Genomic DNA, 6902 nt, shown 5'->3' on the forward strand with positions numbered 1-6902 from the left:
CCGTCCCGGGGTGCGGGAGCCCCCTGTCCCGCAAGCCAGCTGAGGGTCCGTGCGCTGGGGACGGGTGTCCACCGGGGCCCGGGGAGGCTCTCCCCGGCCTGGTTAGGGGTCTGAAGCTGGGACCGGGCCCGGGGCTCGTGCTCCGTCCGGCAGGGCCCGGGGTGCGGGAGCCCCCCGTCCTGCAAGCCAGCCGAGGGTCCGGGCGCTGGAGACAGGGATCCATCGGGGCCCAGGGAGGCTCTCCCCGGCCTGGCTGCTTTCAGAAGCATGGACCGGGCCCGTGGGGAGGCTCACCCCAGCCTGGCTAGGGTTCTGAACCTGGGCCCGGACCCGAGGCTTGTGCTCTGTCCCAGGGTGCGGGAGCCCCCCGTCCTGCAAGCCAGCCGAGGGTCCAGCCGCTGGGGAAGGGTGTCCACCGGGGCCCCGGGAGGCTCTCCCCAGCCTGGCTAGGGTTCGGAAGCTGAGCCCGGACCCGGGGCTTGTGCCCCATCCCAGTGTCCCAGGGTGCGGGAGCCCCCGTCCTGTAAGCCAGCCGAGGGTCCGTGCGCTGGGGAAGGGTGTCCACCGTGGCCAGGGGAGGCTCTCCCCGGCCTGGCTAGGGTTCGGAAGCTGAGCCCGGACCCGGGGCTTGTGCCCCATCCCAGTGTCCCAGGGTGCGGGAGCCCCCATCCTGTAAGCCAGCCGAGTGTCCGTGCGCTGGGGAAGGGTGTCCACCGGGGCCCCGGGAGGCTCTCCCCAGCCTGGCTAGGGTTCGGAAGCTGAGCCCGGACCCGGGGCTTGTGCCCCATCCCAGTGTCCCAGGGTGCGGGAGCCCCCGTCCTGTAAGCCAGCCGAGGGTCCGTGCGCTGGGGAAGGGTGTCCACCGTGGCCAGGGGAGGCTCTCCCCGGCCTGGCTAGGGTTCGGAAGCTGAGCCCGGACCCGGGGCTTGTGCCCCATCCCAGTGTCCCAGGGTGCGGGAGCCCCAGTCCTGTAAGCCAGCCGAGGGTCCGTGCGCTGGGGACGGGTGTCCACCGGGGCCCGGGGAGGCTCTCCCCGGCCTGGCTAGGTTTGGGAAGCTGGGCCCGGTGCTGGAGCTCCGTCACAGGGGCCCGGCACCGTCCCGGGGTGCGGGAGCCCCCTGTCCCGCAAGCCAGCTGAGGGTCCGTGCGCTGGGGACGGGTGTCCACCGGGGCACGGGGAGGCTCTCCCCGGCCTGGCTAGGGGACTGAAGCTGGGACCGGGCCCGGGGCTCGTGCTCCGTCCGGCAGGGCCCGGGGTGCGGAGTCTCCATTCTACTACCGAGGTAACAGGGGCAATGGCAGCTAAAGCTCCTGGTACTGCTTGTCGAGGAAATGATTCTCTTACTCTCCCGTTATTGTTCCACGTTATTTTATGCAGATCTGTAGCGTGCACTCCATGTTCCGGCCATCTGTGCTTGATCCAGCATGAGATAATAACAGTAATATAATAATAGCACTTCCCGCGGACAGCAGTTTAAAGGTCCCCAGGTCTCAAAAGCAGGGCTCTTTACTCTGACTCTTTCCTTCAACCCCCCCCCCCCCCCCCATTAACCTCGTATTTTTTAGGTCGAGCCTAGCGCAGCGTGCATTCGCTGCTCTATGGGGAGGCTTCTTGTAAGTACTCCAAACTTCCCAGAGACTTCTCCCTGTGATTTAGTTAACTCCCACACATCTTATTGGCCATTGTGTGTGGCTTTCAAAAATGACAGCACACAAATGGCCAAAGGCGGCTTTATTTCCTGCCATCTCTGTAAAGGTTCACTCCCATGGCCTTTGGGTCTCGGGAGCGAGCAGGGGCGCGCAGGGTGCCAGCTACATTACCGGCTCATGTTATTCATTAAGCCAGTGCGGTCGCTTTCACTTTCACGGCCGTGCTTGATTTCAGTTCCATAAACAAATGTGGGGCTATCACGGCGCCTTTCTGCTCTGGCGCTGCCTTTGTGCCTTATGTAGTAACACTGGCCTTGGTGCCCTTGAGCACTAGTCACGGTGCTGTCAGCCTTTTAACGGCCTATTCATTATCACTGGCCTGCTGTCCGTGCTCCGGGGACGCGCGGCACAAATAAACATCTCAGTCCCGTGGAACAAGCTCTACAATTGCACTCGGGCACCGCTCTCCCTACCACGGCGCCCAGGTTTCCAGTTTCGGTGTTGTTGCAGAGTGTGCTCAAATCAGGTGAGAGGAGTGGCGTAGTGCTGCTTTTCGCTATTGCGGGGGGTTTCCAGAGTTCCAATGTGTTATAATAAGCCCTTTGAAGGTTGCATTACCTGGGTGCTCCGAGTTCTGCACTTTGACTGAGATGGTAGTTTTGCTCTACATTTGTTTCGTCCAAGCGGTGTTGTTCCCTATGCTAATGTATGGTGTAGGAGTTCCGCAGAAGGGGGGAGGGTTGTAGGTGTTTGCACATTAACGGTCACCTCAAAGCCCACAAGCACAGGGTACTATAACGTAGTTTGCGCCTATGCGCAGTTCTTGAATGAGTTGTGAAATGGCTGCGATCCGGGGTTGAGTCCTGTCTTCCTCCACAGTGCTAGGACCTCATGTTTACGCATAGCTCCCGCTCGAAGCAGAGGTCTACTTGTGCACGCTCATGGGCACGGGCCACGCCCTGGCTGCTGAAGGTTAGCAGCGCCCGGACACACCCTTGCTTGCGCTTGCACATAGTCTTGGGCAATGTCGGCTCGTTCTGCACGCCTTAGCAGGCAGCGTGCAGCCGAGCGTGGGAGCCAGTTTGCGGAGATGCACAAGAATCCCTCCCAGCCGGCGAGGAGGGCGCGCTGCAACAGTGTCGGTGTAACAGTAAGCCCACAGCCATATGGGTAGCATTCTATAGACTCGATTCATCGGGATCAACGGGGATGTCACACCGACAGCCGCACATGTCAATGTATTGCAAATCAGTTTTAACAGGCTGTTTTACCACCATGAATATGCAACAAGGATAACATGGACCCACAAACTAGATGCAGCGGTTCCCCAGTTAAATGGGTTTGTGACAGACAAAGATGCTCACCCTATAATTTACATCAACACCAATAGGAAACAGTCTCTAACCGCCATTATTTTCACATATTCATACAATAACTTTGAAAAAACATTGTTAGAAAAATCATTTATGGACTTATCTTTGTGAAGTTCTGTTCTATCTACCAGTTTTGTAACATGACTTTCACCAGCCTTTTCATTATTAGTTCCATTTACTGTATGTTCATCTATATTTTGAAATGTTACTCTAAATGAAATTGTTATTGCTAATATGATCCAGACAAGCATTAGTAATCCTGTACAACAAAAACACATTTTACACAATCTTCGAAGAAATCCACATGTTGGATTTCTATTTTCATTATTTGACATTTTGGTTCTCAGTATTGTCTTTTGACTTAGCCTCTTTCTTCAACAATTTAGTTGCCTACTTGGTTCTTTTCGGGTCACATGTCTTGTCCGGGTTTTAATTCCTTTTTGTTTTCTTTGTCACTCAATCCATGTATGAATCGTCCTTGTCCTTAGGTTCACAGTTTTGGTTCAGAATTTCCTGATCATCCGTTTCTTCTCTGGTGTCAGACAAGATAACTCTCAGGATTTCCGAATCTTCTTCTCGTTTGTCCACCTCCTGCACAGTCACTCTTAGACTTTCTTAGCTATCAGCTTCCTCTTGTATATCAGGAAGTGCCACATATGTCCATTCCGGTGACTTGTACTTCTGGTTTGGTTTCTTTATCCTTTTTGCTCTTTGCAAGTGCTTTTGATCAGTGTCCTTTTGTTTCTCTTGACTAGACACTTCATTCACTTGTTCAGCATTATCAGACTTTATTCTGGTTAGTCGGTATCTCAACCTCTTCTTTCAAAGGCCTTTTCAATTTAGATCCTTTTCCCTTCTCTCTCTGTTTCCCAAGCTCTTTTCCTCAAAGTTCTTCCACCTTTACTTTCTGCTTTGCTTTCTTCGGATTTTGTATCCGTCTGGATTTCACCTTCTTTGGATTTTATCCTCAAGATTTCAGGTTCACTGTCTGTATCTATCCCTCCTCGTGTTTCTTCCACGCAATCTTCCTGCTGACTATCTGTCCCTTTTTCTACCTGTGTGTGTTGTGTCCCTGCACCTCCTCGGGGTTCTTCCGCAATTACCTCACCCTCACTCTCTGTATCTAATTCCTCACCTTCTATCTCTAGTACTTCGGGGGGAATATCTCTTGTGCTTGTACTCAGGATTTCTTTTCCAAAGATTACTTGTTCAGTTTTCCCAGTATCATCATTTATTCTTTCTTGTATACCCACTGGTTCTGTCTCAGATTCTGAAATGGTATCAGAAATTTCAAGGCGTCTTCTTAGTGGTATATTTTCTTGTCCAACAATTTGACTTGGACCCTTTTCTCCTGTTTATTGGTTTTGTCTTGTTTTTGTTTCTTCCGATTCTGATTCGGAACTGGTACCTGATACTTCTCGTTGCTCCTCTTCAGATTGATCTTCCGGATTTGGGACTCAAAGAGTGTGACTGGTATAAATCCAGTTCTTCACCCCTGCACACTTCACAGCAGTTGTTGTCATCAGAATCACTTGTCGTGGTCTTCCCCAGCGTGGAACCAGACAATTTCTTCTTCTGTGTACTTTTGTGCGGACCCATTCTCCAGGACTCAAGTCGTGAGCTGGCTTCTTTTCAAGAGTGGCCGCATCTGGTCCAACCTGATGAAACACAGAATGTACCATATCAGCCAATCCTTTGCAATAATCCAAGACGAAATCATCAGATATAGGCAGCAGTTTGTTGACAGGAATGAAAACATATCTCGTCGCTCTACCCATGATAATTTTCATGGGGGCTCAGACCAGTTTTCCTATCAGGAATTGATCTAATGGTCATTAGAACTAGAGGCAAGACATCTGGCCATTTTAGACCTGTGGCCAAACACATTTTTCCCAATCTGTTCTTTATGGTGCCATTTATTTGCTCCACCACTCCAGAAGCCTCTGGTCGGTAGGCATAATGCAGTTTCTGTTGTACATTCAATGCTTCACAAACCAATTTTATAAACTCAATCTGGAAATGGGTTCCTCTATCTGTTTCAATCGTTACTGGGAAACCGAACCTAGGAAAGAACTCTCTCAGTAGGAGTTTTGCTACAGTAACTCCATCATTCCTTCTGGTCGGGTAAGCCTCAACCCAACAAGAGAACAGACAGACAATTACCAGTACATATCTTAGCCTGTTGCACGAGGGCATTTCAATGAAATCAAGCTGCATACAAGTGAAAGTACCTCCCTCCCGTCCTATGGTTCCCCAGCTCACCACAGTTTTCCTTCCTGGATTAAATTGCTGGCATATCAGACATCTCTGACAAAGGCTCTCAGCTATAAGCCTAAACTTTGCATTATACCAGGTCTGTTTAAAAAGTCTAATCATGACATCCCTGCCTATGTGGGCCTGTCCATGGTACATCCGTGCCATAGTAGAGATCATGCTATTAGGCATCACTGGTCTTCCATCTCTGTAAACCCAAAGTCTGTCTACTTCTCATGGTGCACATCCTGATGTTATCCCCTGCCTCTTCCTGTAACTGTCTCACTTCATCCCATGTACTTACGGTGTTAGTAAAAAGCAAGGGACATAATTTCATTTCCTTCTCCCTGTTACGATTTAATGAAGTTTGGTTTTGTGCACAATACTGCACCAAATCATTGGCAAATTCATTGCCTGCTGACACGTAGTCAGTTCCCTTCCTGTGTGTGCTACATTTTATAACAGCGATCTGTTTAGGCAGCTGTATTGCCTCAAGTAATTTTCCAACCATTTCTGCATTTCTGATTGGAGTGCCACTCGACGTCAAGAAACCCCTTTGGGACCAAATTTGCCCAAAATCATGCACCACTCCAAACCCATACTGACTGTCAGTAATCACAGCGACTCGCAAATTCTTTCCCAACTTGCATGCTCTAATCAGTGCAAATAACTCGGCAACTTGAGCAGATCGTACTCCTCTCAAACAAGTTGCTTCCAACACAGTCGCTACAGTACACACAGCATATGCAGCACTCAAAATCCCTTCTGCAGTTCTTAGGCATGACCCATCCACAAACATCACATAGTCTCTCTCTTTCAGAGGCACATCTTTTATGTCCGGACGCGGTTTGGTGCAAAAATCAAGCACTTCCAAACAATCATGATCACTATCATCTTTCACCTCTGCATTCACAGCATCAGGTAGTAATGTTGATGGGTTCACATTAGTGCATCTTACAAGACTCACATTTGTAGCACCCAAAATCACCTTTTCATATTTAGTTAGACGACTATGTTTCATGAACTGTGTTTTACTTCTTGTCAAAAGGATCGCCACATCATGGGGAATAAACACTCTCACTGGGTATCCCATTACAATTCCTTCACTTAGTTCCAAACTCTTGCAGCTTTCAAACATCCAGGCAATGCTACAGCTACTGGATCGAACACAGCTGAAAAATAAGCAATCGGTCACCTCAATCTTCCATGTCTCTGCACTAATACGGAAAGAGCACATCCATCTCTCTCACTGCAATAAAGTTCAAATTATTTTTCATAATCAGGCATTCCAAGTGCCGGTGCTTCACACAAGCTGTCTCTCAATTGTTTAAAAGATTTAATCTCTTCTTTATTTAGCTCAAGGGGATCTTTCACATCAGTCTTTGTCAAATGTACTAGTGGTTTTGCGATCAGCGAGAAATTGCTGATCCACTGTCGACAATATCCCACCATTCCAAGAAACATTCTGACTTCTCTCTGTGTCATTGGTGCTCTCATTCCTTTACTTATTTTAATTCTGTCCATTGTTATTTTTCTCAGGCCTTTTTCAATCTTATGACCTAACTATTGTACTTCTTTCTGACAAAACTGCAATTTTGATGGGGAAACTTTAAGTCCTCCATCGGC

This window comes from Triturus cristatus, chromosome 1_1, assembly GCF_964204655.1.
Source record: "Triturus cristatus chromosome 1_1, aTriCri1.1, whole genome shotgun sequence".
In the NCBI taxonomy this organism is placed as follows: Eukaryota; Metazoa; Chordata; class Amphibia; order Caudata; family Salamandridae; genus Triturus; species Triturus cristatus.